We start from the raw sequence: 13,035 nt of genomic DNA, 5'->3' as shown, positions 1-13,035 counted from the left end.
TAAGCAGGCACCCTCTTGGGAGTGACTTATCTCCCACTCTGTCATTCTCTTTCATACTTTAGGCCCTTTCCATCCTCCCCAAATTAACTGAGATTGAAGTGCATTGAAGTGCTGACAAGCTTGAAGAAAGTGATCAAAAGTATATTGAAACTTGGTGTTGACAAGAATGTTCATATGCGTGGCTGAGAGTTTAGACATCAAGAATTTCTTTGTGTATACAAGTTACAATCCCTTGGGACACTGTTTTTGTCCATAATTGTCATTGAGAAATGCCCATCAAAGACTTGTGTACTTCTGTGTCTTGCCCCATAAGCCAATACCTTCCAGACATATCTTGCCCACCAGTAAAAGCATTCCTTAAATGTAAGTAATGTTCTCTGCAGGTAATGTATGAACTCTTAATTTCTTAGGGCTTTTTTTGTAAGATTTTATTTTAAATTATATGATTTGTGTGTGTATGGATATGTGCATTTATGTGCAGGTACCCACAGAGCCCAGAGGTGTTCAAACCACTGGATCTAGAGTTACAGGCAGTTCTGAGATACCTGGTGTCAGTGCTGGGAACATAATTCAGGCCCTCTGCAATAGCAGTGCATGCTTTAACTGCTGAGTCACCGCTCTAACCTCTCTGTAAGGAGATTCTTTAAACAATTATTTTCCTGACTATATTATGTTTCTTGCCCTTCTCTTACTGTTTTATTTTTAAACCCAGAAGAATGTTTTGAAGTGGACAAGTCTATATGATAAAAACAGAGGAAAGTAGAAAAACAGAAAAATTGAGAGTCTTCCAGACTGGGAGATTCATGTCCGACTGTGGGCAAGTTATATGAACAACAGCTGGTCTATTGGAATTTGGTCTAGAGCTCGTCTTTTCCATTGTCGTTTCTCCATTCGTTTTACTCTGTTGCTTTAAAGCTCACTTTAAGAGACAGGTGACATGGGATGTAACTATATCTGGCACATGGCAGAAAAAGGGGCTGAAAAAGAAAGCCAGTGTTCCTCTATTCTTCAGCAATACCATTAATTAGCCAACCACTGTGGCTTTCTCACACTGTTGGAACTGCAGGGAGTCTCACAAAACATTTCCCCATCATCACCATCTTACACTGGAGGCCCACAGGAGAACTAAGCTAAGTTCAGCAAGGCTAATGAAGGGCAGACCTCAGGTTGCTCAGTGGCCCATTAACTCTTCTCTTTCCATTACATCTTAAATCCCAGTGATACAAGGAAACCACGGATTTGCAACAGAGCAGATGACTGTCTCTATCAAGACATGGTTTAAATAATAAGTTACTGTTTATTATTAAGTACTTTATGAATGTTTGCTCACTTACTGGGTCTAAGCAGGTAAAACGTAGTCTGCTTCTAGTTCTAACTTGTTGTATGATAGTATATTTTAGGGTTCCATGCTCTCCTTTCTTGTTTTCTACATTTGGCCAAGCTAATGAGAATAATTCAGGATTTCCTTCTCTTCTGCAATTCGGATTTGAAACACACAACCTCTAGAACACATCTGAGAGCTAGCATCTTGGTTCTTCCAAATCAAAATGAAACCCCTATATCCTCTTCTTTTGTTCTCTCACAGCTGTTTTTGATCAATTTGAGAAGACAGATTTTCCTTTTTTCAGAAAAGGCCTACTATTTAATAATAATAACAGCAACAATAATAATACCATTTGTGTGTGTGTCACTATTAGTCATGACATTAAAACTATTTTAAAATTAGATTTAATTTTATTTGTGTGAGCATTTTGCCTGCATGTATGTATGTGCATTATGTGTGTGCCTTGTGCCTGAAGCTGTCAGAAGAGGGCATTGGATCTCCTGAAACTGGAGTTAACAGTTTTGTAAATGACTCTGTGGATGCTCGGAATCAAACCCAGGTCCTCTGGAAGAGAAACTGATGGTCTTAATTACTGAGCTAATTTTCTAACTTCCTAAAAACATTTTTAAGTAGATGGTCAAAATCCATGTTAGTCTGGTATGTGCTGTTTTAATATCAGCATGTTACATGTGAGGAAACAGGGAGAGAGAGGTCAGAGTACTTCCAGGGACTTTACAGAGCATATAAAGTTATAGAAACCACTTAAGAAAATAAAGAATGCTAAGTGTGATACATTATGTGGCTGCTGAGTGCTACTGAAATCTAAACAAAGGATCTTAGGTAAATCTCTACTCAAAGTTGAAATCCTTGCCCCAGATTACATAGCTAATCATACAACAATGAGGCTGAGACTGACACTATGGAATGGGAGCTCTGAAGTGGTACTCTGAACATTTCACAATGAGATCTGACTGCAAGGCTTGTGCCATTTCTTTTACAGAAGAAAGTAAACTTGGATTATATGGGTCTGTACTAAGGCTATTATAGAATAACAATACTGTATGCCAGCCTTTATTTAATCATTACTACAATTCTGCAAAGTTGATACCATTATTCTTCTCATTTTGAAGTAAGGAAATTGAACATGCACAAAAGGTTAAGAAGTATGACCAAGGTCATACAGTTAGTATTCAAAGAAACTAAAATGAGAAGCTCCACGGCTTGATCTGTTAAAGATAAAAAGTTTAATGTTCACTTGGAATGTGCTTATTTTGGATTCTCCTAAACCTATATAACCAGTTTTTGCTTTGTTTCTCAAGGCTAAACTTAGACTTCACTATGTAGCTGAAGATAGGCTTAAACATATGATCCTCCTGCCTTAATCTCTGGAGAGCTGGGATTGCAGGCCTACTCTACCACACCAGACTCCATAAAGATAATATTTGTTCTGTGTTGAATGTTAAGTCATTTACACATATTATCCTATTTAAACTCAGAGCAGTACTCTGAAGGCAGTTCCATGATTGTTCCAGTTTATAGAAGAGAAACTTGAGTCTCAGAGACATTAACAAAACACGATCAAGGAAAGCCATCTTGTGTGTAGTCTCTGAGAAGATCTGGAGTTTGAAGACTGTTTGATTTGAACAGCCTTTGAATGCCCGACTATGGAAAGCATGTAGTTTGAGCCCTAATCCTTCCCTCTCCCCACTGAAAGTGCACAGCTTGTGGCAAAGGTCTGGCCATATCTTTAGGGTTTAGAGCACAGGCAGCTGCCCTGTCACAGCCCACCCCCACCCTACCCCCACCCCCATTGGCAGCACCTCTTGAGCTGCTACAGCAGAATCCTCCTCAGCACCTCCTGTCAGATTCCTCTTTCTCAATGATCTCAGAGACTGGACTGTCACTGCAGTTGCCATTGCTGCTGTAGCTACTCAGGCAGCACATGCTGCAAGCCCTTCTTATCTCCAGGACAGCTCTTTTTGGTATGTTAAGGATTTATTCTCTAGAAAAGGAAGAGACAGAAAAGGAGAACCTCCTGCTGCTCTTGTATGCCTCTCTGTGAGACTGCTGGGGATCAAAGCCCTGAAAATGGAAATCCACATGCATGGTCAGAAAGGAAAAGTACTCAGTGAACATACAGAAAACAGCATAAAGTTGTACAGGCAGAGGCTTATGAGTGGTATCTGGGATCATCAGCTTCTTCAAACAAATTCAGCCTACCACAAAAACTGAAAACTGGATGCACCTCCTTCAGGTTCTTTTACTCAAAACTAGAAAGTGGAATTGTAGAGATAGCTCAATTGGTGAAGTGTTTGCAACACAATGTGACGGCCTTAGTTCAGTCCCCCAAACCCTTGTAAAAAGAAAAAAAAAGCTGGGAGCTTGGGGTGCATTCTTTTCTTTCCAGCACTGGGGAGTAGGAAAAAGCCAATCCCTGGAGCCCCCTGTCCAGCCAGCCTATCTTACTAGGCAAGTTCTAGGCCAGTGAAAAAACTTGTCTCAAGAATGCAAAGTGAATGGATCTTGGGGACCAATATCCATAGTTGTTCTGTAGCCTCCACAAACAGATGCTCACACATGGATAGAAAATTGCGCTTGCACAAGTATGTGCACCCATATACAAAAATATACACGCTTGTGAGCACACACACACACACACACACACACACACACACACACACACACACGAGGAAGAGAAACAGAGAGACAGAGACAGATACAAATAAACCCAGAGATTGCAATTCTCTTTCATCTCATATAGGAAATTCAGTCATACCAGCTGAAGATTATACAGGGCTTCAGATGGAGATAAACAGGAAGAGGCAAACATGATCTGAAGGCTTCTCTTCGAATTTCAGAGATTCTTAGAATTCAAAGGGTAGCAGGATGTCCATCATGACAGCACATGGGTAATAACCAAAAGAGCCATTTGAGTCTATGCAAGAAGGCCTGCTAAGGCTAGGAAGTTATTTTCTGCTCTGCCACGGAATAGCAAGCTTAGACACATGTTCTCCTTTCTATACTAAGACCATTGAGGGTCTGCTTCATTTAAACTTCAGTGATTTGTAATTTTCTTTATTTTGATTTGAATTAATAAAATGGCTAACTGAGTCTGGCAAGATGGCATATACCGGCAATGCCAGTACTCAAGAGACTGGGGCAGGAGGACTCCAGGCTGTCCTTAGCTACAGAGTGAGACCCTAGAAACCCTGTGCCCCAAAGGAAAAAAAGAGCAAGAAATAAAAATAAAAAGAAAGAACATGGTAAAGCTCCACCAAGTATCTCATAGATGGTGTACCCCAGGTACAAATTTCTCTAAGTCATATTTTGGATGACTTAGCACTGGCTTTTGATAATCATTTTCCTTTCATCAAACAAAGATTTTTCATCAAACATGCAACTTTATTTCCTAAATGCCCAGGCTTCAGCTGATACCCTCTGCACAAGTATTATTTGTAGATGCTGCAAAAGATGGGGAGGATGCCCTGGTTTCTGGAGACACTGCACAAACTTTTACTCACTCAGCTGCTCCTGTATAGCAGATGTAATTACAAATGATTAGCATCACTGTAAAGTTACCTTCAATCTCTCAAATTCTATTCTGATTCACAATACACAGTGCTGGCAGAGCAGCTTCTGGAAACAACATGGATCCCTTCATCAGGCACCTCTATTCTTGGTCTACTACAATTAATTCAACAGGGATTGTGAGAATGACAGAATCCAGTTTATTTTGACCATATTGGGTCACATTCTAATCTTCCAGGACCTTTATTTGACGGTAAATACAAAGGCAGATTTCCTTTTAACACTGTCTCTATCCCTAGGAACTAACAAGGAAGCACAAGAATCTTATGTCTTTTCTGGTTAATGGTGGCTCATGACTGTAATCAAGCACTCAAGGAGGCAGAGGCAGGTGAATCTCTGTAAGTTTGACTCCAGCCTGGTTTACAGAGTGAGTTCCAGAGGCACCCTGTCTCAAAAAAAAATAATCTCATGTGTTCAAATAGAACTATGTCTTAAATGCTCAGGGAGTATGGAGGCAGAATGAGAGCAAGCATTTCAGAAGCACTGTCAAGAAGCTGTACATGAAAGAAGAAGATCCAAATGGAACACACAAAGTTCACTTCCTTTGAACATATGGAAGGGCCTACAACTTGTCTTATTTCAAGGGGTCTGAATATCATGGAGGAGCCTGTTATACTGTACGAGATGAGTGCATGGTGATAGAAAAGAGGCTAGAGATCAAACAAAACAAAAACACATAGGACTAGATTACAGAGCACTTTGAATGAAACATCAAGAAATTTGTGGAGGAAGGGAGGGATTGGGATGGGAGGAGGGAGGGAACCATGGGGAGGGGGGATACAAAGTGAGCAAAGTGTAATTAATAAAGAAAAAAATGAAAAAAAAAAAGAAATTTGGACTTTGTATTTATAGGCAATACTAATTGCCAACAAACTTCTTTTAACAATGGAGCCTCTCAATCATGTTATTTTTGTAGGGCCATTGTTGAGACCTTAATGCAATGACCTTTAAAGAGAAGCCTCTGGAAACTTAGAGACCAGGTAAGATGGATACACCCTGTTTCAATAAAAGTCAAGGTTCCTCCCAGTAGATAGACTCTAGGGTAACCTCCAGCCATCTCTTAGTCCTGATATTCATACATTAGTTTGTACCTCTCCCCTTAAGTGTGGGCTAGACCAGTTGCCTCACTTTGAAGAACAGAGCACAGTAAAGGAGAAAGGTTGACGCATCTGAAGTTACAGACAACTAGCTTCAAAAAAAATGTTGTGAGCAGCTGTATGAAGAGGTTCAGATAGTAAGTAATGATGCTTCTGGACAAAAGCTAGCTTAGAACCAGACACGCAACTACCAGCCACTTGAATCTGAGAGGAATTGCATCTTCTGAGGCAGACCAACAGCCACATCAGTGTGGAAGGAGAAGCCTTCTAAGGGAAGCCTTGAGATAACTGTACACCCAATTCACACGTTGACTGCAGCCTTCTGTGAGACCGTGAGCCAGTGAAGCCTAGTTTCCTAACCCATAAAAATTAGGGGTATTTATAAAACCTGCTGTATTATACTGCTAAAATTTCTGATAATTTTTGCACAATAGTTAATACAAGTAATAGATTGGGAATGAAGAACTAAAGGAATTGGGAAATGTCAAGAAATTGGGTTGAGATAAGAAAAGAAAGGAAAAGGCTAGGTAAGACATTGATCTATTTAATTGAGGCGGCAAATAGAATAAGAGTAGTTATTTGAGAAATACGGTGGTCAAATTTTAAAGGCTGGAGGAAAATTCAACCAAATATACTCAGACGGCAGTTGGATTAAAAATTCTGAGGCACAGGAGAAATATATGGAGAAGACATTTGATAATACCCAAACTAGAGGTTGCTCAGAAAATTAGAGGGGAGAGAGGGACACAAGGCAGAAACTCTGGAGATCGTCAACAGTTAAGATGATCTCTTCATCATGTGTGTGTGTGCGCGTGTATGTGTGTTACTAATATATATTGTACATAAGTATACATTCTTAAGCCACTATCTACTATTATAAATACTTTTTCTTCGGATTTGAGTCTATAATTAGGTTATAGACTCAAATATATACCTTACTGAAGACTTCAACCATTACTAAATCCTCAGAGTCTGCAGTAGATTTAGCTAGGCTCTCTCCAAATGGGATACATTTTCATTGATAGAATCCTGAGTAAATTCATCACCCTGCTTGTAATTACTAGCAACATCACTAGAGCTCATATTGTTTACACACTCAACCTAATTTAGCCCTTGCATTGAAATCATATTACATGACATAGCAAGAGAACTTGTTAGCCGAAGAAATGCAGGACATGAGAGTCCAGAGATGTTAGTGACCTGGAGCTATTTTTCGGGGTTTGTCAGTGGTGAGTGTGTGCCTAGCTAACCTGCAGAATGTAAAACAGAGCCTGCAGACAGACTGAAAGACAGCTCTATCAATTCTGCTGGAGGTGTTGACACTATTATCCTACTCAGGGTGTGAGCACAGATGCTTGTTACTATTCCAATTTGGCTGAGCTGCTTGGAGCTTTTGACATTACAGATATCCTGTTTCTACACATAGCGACTCAAAGAGGAATCTTAAATTTAGGGCCTTTTTAGAATGGAGTAAACAGTCAATGTTCCAAACTATGTATTTGCAAATAAATGACATTTTAATTAAGTAATTAAAAAACAAGCAGAATCTGTTTTGATTGAGACTACAGTGGATGGATTTAGTTTGCAGGAACTTATCAAGTCACATTAAGTTTGAAGGAGCAACAACCCCTATTTAGAAGTATACCAAGATAAAGTCATATATCCAAATTCACTCCTTTCACTTTAAAAGCTTAAGCAGTTAGATTTCTTTTTTTTTTTTTGTCTTATCTCCTTGAATGCCACCTCCATCCCTCCATCCCTGTACCCCCTCCCCTTATCCCTTTTACCTTTTCCAGACTCTCCACCCCTGACCAAGGAAAGGCAAAGACTCACAACTCTTGGTGTTTCCACTTCCCTATTCTTACTGCTACTGTCCTCAGTCGAGCCTTTCTATCCTGCCTAGTCCCAAATCAAACAGCCTCTTGTCTAATCTTCCCGTCTCCAGTCTCTTGCCGCTCCAATTTGTCTTTCACACTACAGTCAGCTTGATCTTTACAAAGCACTGACCAAAATCATTTCATACTTCCTACTGAGGACAGGATCGAACCGCAACTCCTTAGCATGGTGCTTGTGGGTCTTCCCACTCTATTGAGCTTCATTTCCCATAATAGCTTCTCTTCTTCTCTTTCACCTTAAGAAGTTCCTAAGCTTCAAGATATGTAACTATCTTTCAAGTAATTATCTGCCTGCTTAGGGTGTCTTCAACTTATTCTTCGATATAAGAGATCTGCCCAGAGTACAAGGCTCAGTCTAAATGGCCTCTTATTTAAGATGAACCTTGTTTACCCCACCAAGAATGGAGTATTATGAAATGATTTGTGATTTATTCTGTCTTAAGACCAAGTCACCTGTTGACTTTGTCTAAACCCACATTCGGTGTCCCACAGCTTCCTATTGTTCTTGGGTCCTTGCACATTTCTTGCTACAGAGGATATATTAGTAAGCTTTATGGGGCTTTTTTCTCTCAGCTCACTAGTCCACTACTCCTCTCAGGAGTGCTTTCCCTTTCTTAATAAACTATCTCTATTTCTAATTCCAAAACAAATAAAGAATAAAAACATTATGGAATAAATAAGTCACATACTTAAGATTACCCTTTAAACATACTTCCAAAGTCCGGAGCCTATGGCTCAGAGGGAAGCACTTGCCTTGCATGTATGAAGTCCAAGTTTATACTTGCAGGATCGTAAAAATATTGATAATTTCATACCTGAATAAATATTAAAATTCATCAAATGTTTTGAATACTGATTAGTAAGCATTATACATATTTATTTTTGCTCATTAGGATTTATAAGGTCCACATATAAAAAAAAGTATATTGCGAGCATGCTACTACTGAGCTACATCCTCATCATTACTTTCCCTCCAACAGCATCTTGATTTTTCAGATGAGAATTTTCTTTAATGCAAGTGCACTCACTTTTAAAATGCATTTCAAGCAGCGTTGCCATCACAAGAATCAAATTGGATAGAATTCTAGGCTTTTAGTAATACTCTGGAAACAGCCTTCTCTTTTCCATCTATTTTCCAACTGAGAAGTTGCTCATGGTGAAAGTGGTAGAGTGTGAAAGTTCTAGGTCATTTGCTCTGGCATTAACAAGCTATGCCACTTTGGTTTCCTTGTTTGATCCTGGTCTTCAGATGCCTTCTATGCCAATTAAAGATGCAAGACTCGATTTCTTCTAGCTCTAGACTAGCAGTAATTCATTCTGTCTCTAAAGATTATGCTAATTCTAGACTGTCCTCTAAATGAAGTCATACAAAACTAAGTGTAATGGCTCATGCCTTTGGTCCTAGCACTTGGAAATCTGAGGAAAGAAGGTTTTCATGGTCTGGAGGCTTCCTGGGGCAATATAGTGACTTCCAGCCCCGCCTAGGCTACTGAGTGAGATCTTGTCAAAATATACATACATATGGCATATATCATTTTGTGGCTCTTTCACTTAGCATAGTGCTCGTTATATATATATATATATATATATATATATATATATATATATATATATATATATATATATATATATATATATATCTCAGAGATTTCATTTCTGTTCTATTTAAAAAATTTACTTTGCTTCTTAGAACAGTTTTGGATTTATTTGAAAACTGGGGAGATTGGGTGAAGAGTTGTCATATTTGAACATTTCCTTATAATCATCATCTTTGTTAGCATATTACATTTTTCATCTATCTATCTATCTATCTATCTATCTATCTATCTATCTATCTATCTATCTTTTTCTTTCTTTGGGACATGATCTCATGTATTATAAGATAGTTTGAAACTCACTCTATGTGGTTGAAAATGACCTTGAACTTTTGTGATCCTCCTATCTAAGCTCTGGAGTGCTGGGTTTACAGGTCCATTCCACCATGCCTTGTTTTTCAGTACTGGGACAGAACTCAGGAATTTGTTCCAGCTAAGAAAGCACCCTAGCAACTGACCTATATCCCCATCCCTCATTTGTTATAATTAATGAACCAATGTTAACATATCATTACTTACAATATTGATACTTTATACATTTAGTAGTAGTCTTATTTCCTTAAGTAGGTCTTTTATTTATTTATTTATCTATTTATCTATTTATCTATCTATCTATCTATCTATCTATCTATCTATCTATCTATCTATTTTTTATTGTAAGTGGTGCTGGACCAAGACTTCTAGAGTCTGGACCAGATCATTTTACTTTAACCATATTTAAGCACAGTACAATTTTGGAAAAAAAATATTCAGATAACAATCAGCTCGGTCCCAAGTGCACAACAATTCAAGGAGTGCTCACACTAAGATTCTTATAAAGTACATCTGGGTTCTTTCACAAGAATGGGTACTGTTGACTCAGAGATAGTGCCTAACCAAGACTTAGGGTCTAGGGAGATTGTCTGAGGGTGTCAGGATTGTCCTGGGCTAAGATAACATAGACGTCATCTAGGTCATTGTAAAGCTCAAGTGACATCACTCATAAGGATGCATTTATGGTCTAAAAGCAATACTCAAGGTTTTAAGGGGGAAATGTCTGCAATAAATAAAAACCAAAATTCTGGACAATATGGGCAAAGCTTGTCTCATAAGACAATGTAGTATCACCAGGCTGTAAAACTACATCATTCCTGGCATTCCAGGAAGAGCAGCCAAGCACCACATTCCATGGAAGAGGTAAACTGCAGGGTTAACTTTCCTGGCTTCTTCAGTGGTTATATGTGTGTACAAGGCCTTTTGGCCGTTTACATCTTCCCATTTTTAAGTTTTTAATGACAAAGTAGCAGGAATAATAAATACCATGGTTGCATGGATTCATTGCTTCTCTGGTTAGTCTAATTAATATAGGCAAGCACAGAGAATTAAAAGAAAAGATAACAGGCCCAAGGAAAGGGGAAAATGATCTTAGCCATGAGAGCTATTCCAAGGTCACTTGAGAAATTCTCTCTCTTTGTAGAAATCATTAATTTGACCATCAACAGAATGAGAAAAATCTGTCATATTAAAGAAACACATTCCAGGAAATTGTTGACAACCAAGATTATGACAACAAATAATCTATAGTAGCTCTATTCTGTAAAACCGTGTTCCTCCACCCAAATCTTGGTTGATTTCTGTTAATATTTCTGCTGTCATATTAGTAGTTTTCCTAACCATACAGACCGTTTTTGAGACTTCTCTTTGTATTCCAGTTACTATTCCTGAAATAGGCACCAAAAGCATAAAAAAACAAAAACAAAAAAACCTTAGCACCGCAAAACAATGTCATACTGTCTCCAGTCACAGGTGTATCTTCTGTCCTCCCCTTGACAAATGGCATTTGGATTCTGCATCAACACACTGAGAGTTAATGTGCAATACAGCCAGTAAATGTAACAGCATAATTTTTTTTGGTCAGTCATATAGTGTCTTTGTTTCTCCAAAGTCAGCTCAATGAGGTAGAGTCTTGATGTTTCCCTAGATCATCAGTTTGCTCTTTCTCTTGGGAGTTCTTCTTTCCAAGGATTTATTGTCTGCCTCTAGGTGCTTCATTGGTCCAGTAATCTCTAGATGTCCTGGTTGGATGCTTCAGGTCAGAAGGCATCTGAGACTTTCTTTCTTTCTTTCTTTCTTTCTTTCTTTCTTTCTTTCTTTCTTTCTTTCTTTCTTTCTTTCTTTCTTTCTTTCTTTCTTTCTTTATGTGTTCTTTATCAGACCTTTTCACTCTATTATTGGAGTCCTTTCTCCAGGCCTAAATGATTCCTTCTCCATATTAACCCACTGTGGAGTCCTCTTTCTTTCTCTCTTCCTGTCTGTCTGTCCTCTGTGATTCTTGTGATTCTCCCCTTTAAGTAAATCTTAAATGTAATGGTTCATTTACCTATTTTTTATTATTTTGACAGATTAAAAGAATATTGACCAAGCACTTTATACAATAGCCTCTAATTAAGATCTGATGTTTTAGCTGGGCATAGTGGGGTATGCCTTTAATCTCAGCAGTTTGGAGGCAGAGTATCTCTGTGAGTTCAAGGCCAACTTGGCTTACATAGTGAGCTTCTGGACAGCTAGAGTTATCTAGTGAGACCCTGTTTCAGAAAGAAAACAACAACAAAAGATTGAAGTTTTACCCAGGATTAGCCTGAAGAAGACAGCAGAAGTACAGCTCTGAATTCTCAGTGTATTGCATGAAGAACATATATTATCTGTCAATAACTGATATCGACTTTGATAATATGGTGGTTAGTTTGTTAGAATTTTTTTTACTACTGTGTTACACATCTTCCTTTCCCTTACTCTGTTCTTTGAAAAGCAGTCAGATCATGATACCGAATTTAAGAGGTAAGGAGTAATGCTTCACCTCCCTGAAGCCAGACTAGGGATATATATTATTTGGAATTCTTCTGCACTGACTATTCTCTTCTCCTTGCCTGTTTATTGACGTATTTTAATTTCTATCAGTATGGGCACATGGAAATGTTTATAATTTGGGTTATAGTTCAGTATTATTTTAATCATTTATTGCTGAAACGGTTCCATATTTGATCATTGGATCTGCTTTAATTGATTTCTGTGTTCCTGACTCTGACACTCCATTTGTTGTTTTCCATTCTCTCCCCTCTCTCCTTTCCTCCCTTTGTCCCTCCCTCTCACCTTCTTTTCTCTTTCTCAATAACAATACTGGATTAATCTTCTAATCCGCAAAGAAATATGTAGGTTGCTTACCCCATTGGTGTAATATGAACAATACTGATAGAATACTGTTATATACATTTTATATGGACGTATGTGTTCCTTTTTCCTCACTTTTCCTAGGTGTGGAATTGCTGACTGCTATGTAAGGTTTAGTTTAGCCCCTGGAACTGCCAGACTGTTTACACAGTTTTATTTTCTACTTTCAGCAGTACTATATAAGGATTATAACTTCTCCACATCCTCAGCAAGACTTGTATTGTCTATTCTTAAACTATTTTTATAACCATTGTAGTGCATGTGAAGTGGTATCTCATCATTTTGCATTTTCTTACTTATGGTGCTGAACATCTTTCCCAGTATTAGTG

Source organism: Psammomys obesus, unplaced genomic scaffold (genome assembly GCF_907164565.1).
Source record: "Psammomys obesus unplaced genomic scaffold, mPsaObe1.curated_primary_1811, whole genome shotgun sequence".
In the NCBI taxonomy this organism is placed as follows: domain Eukaryota; kingdom Metazoa; phylum Chordata; class Mammalia; order Rodentia; family Muridae; genus Psammomys; species Psammomys obesus.
This window is presented reverse-complemented; position numbering follows the sequence as displayed.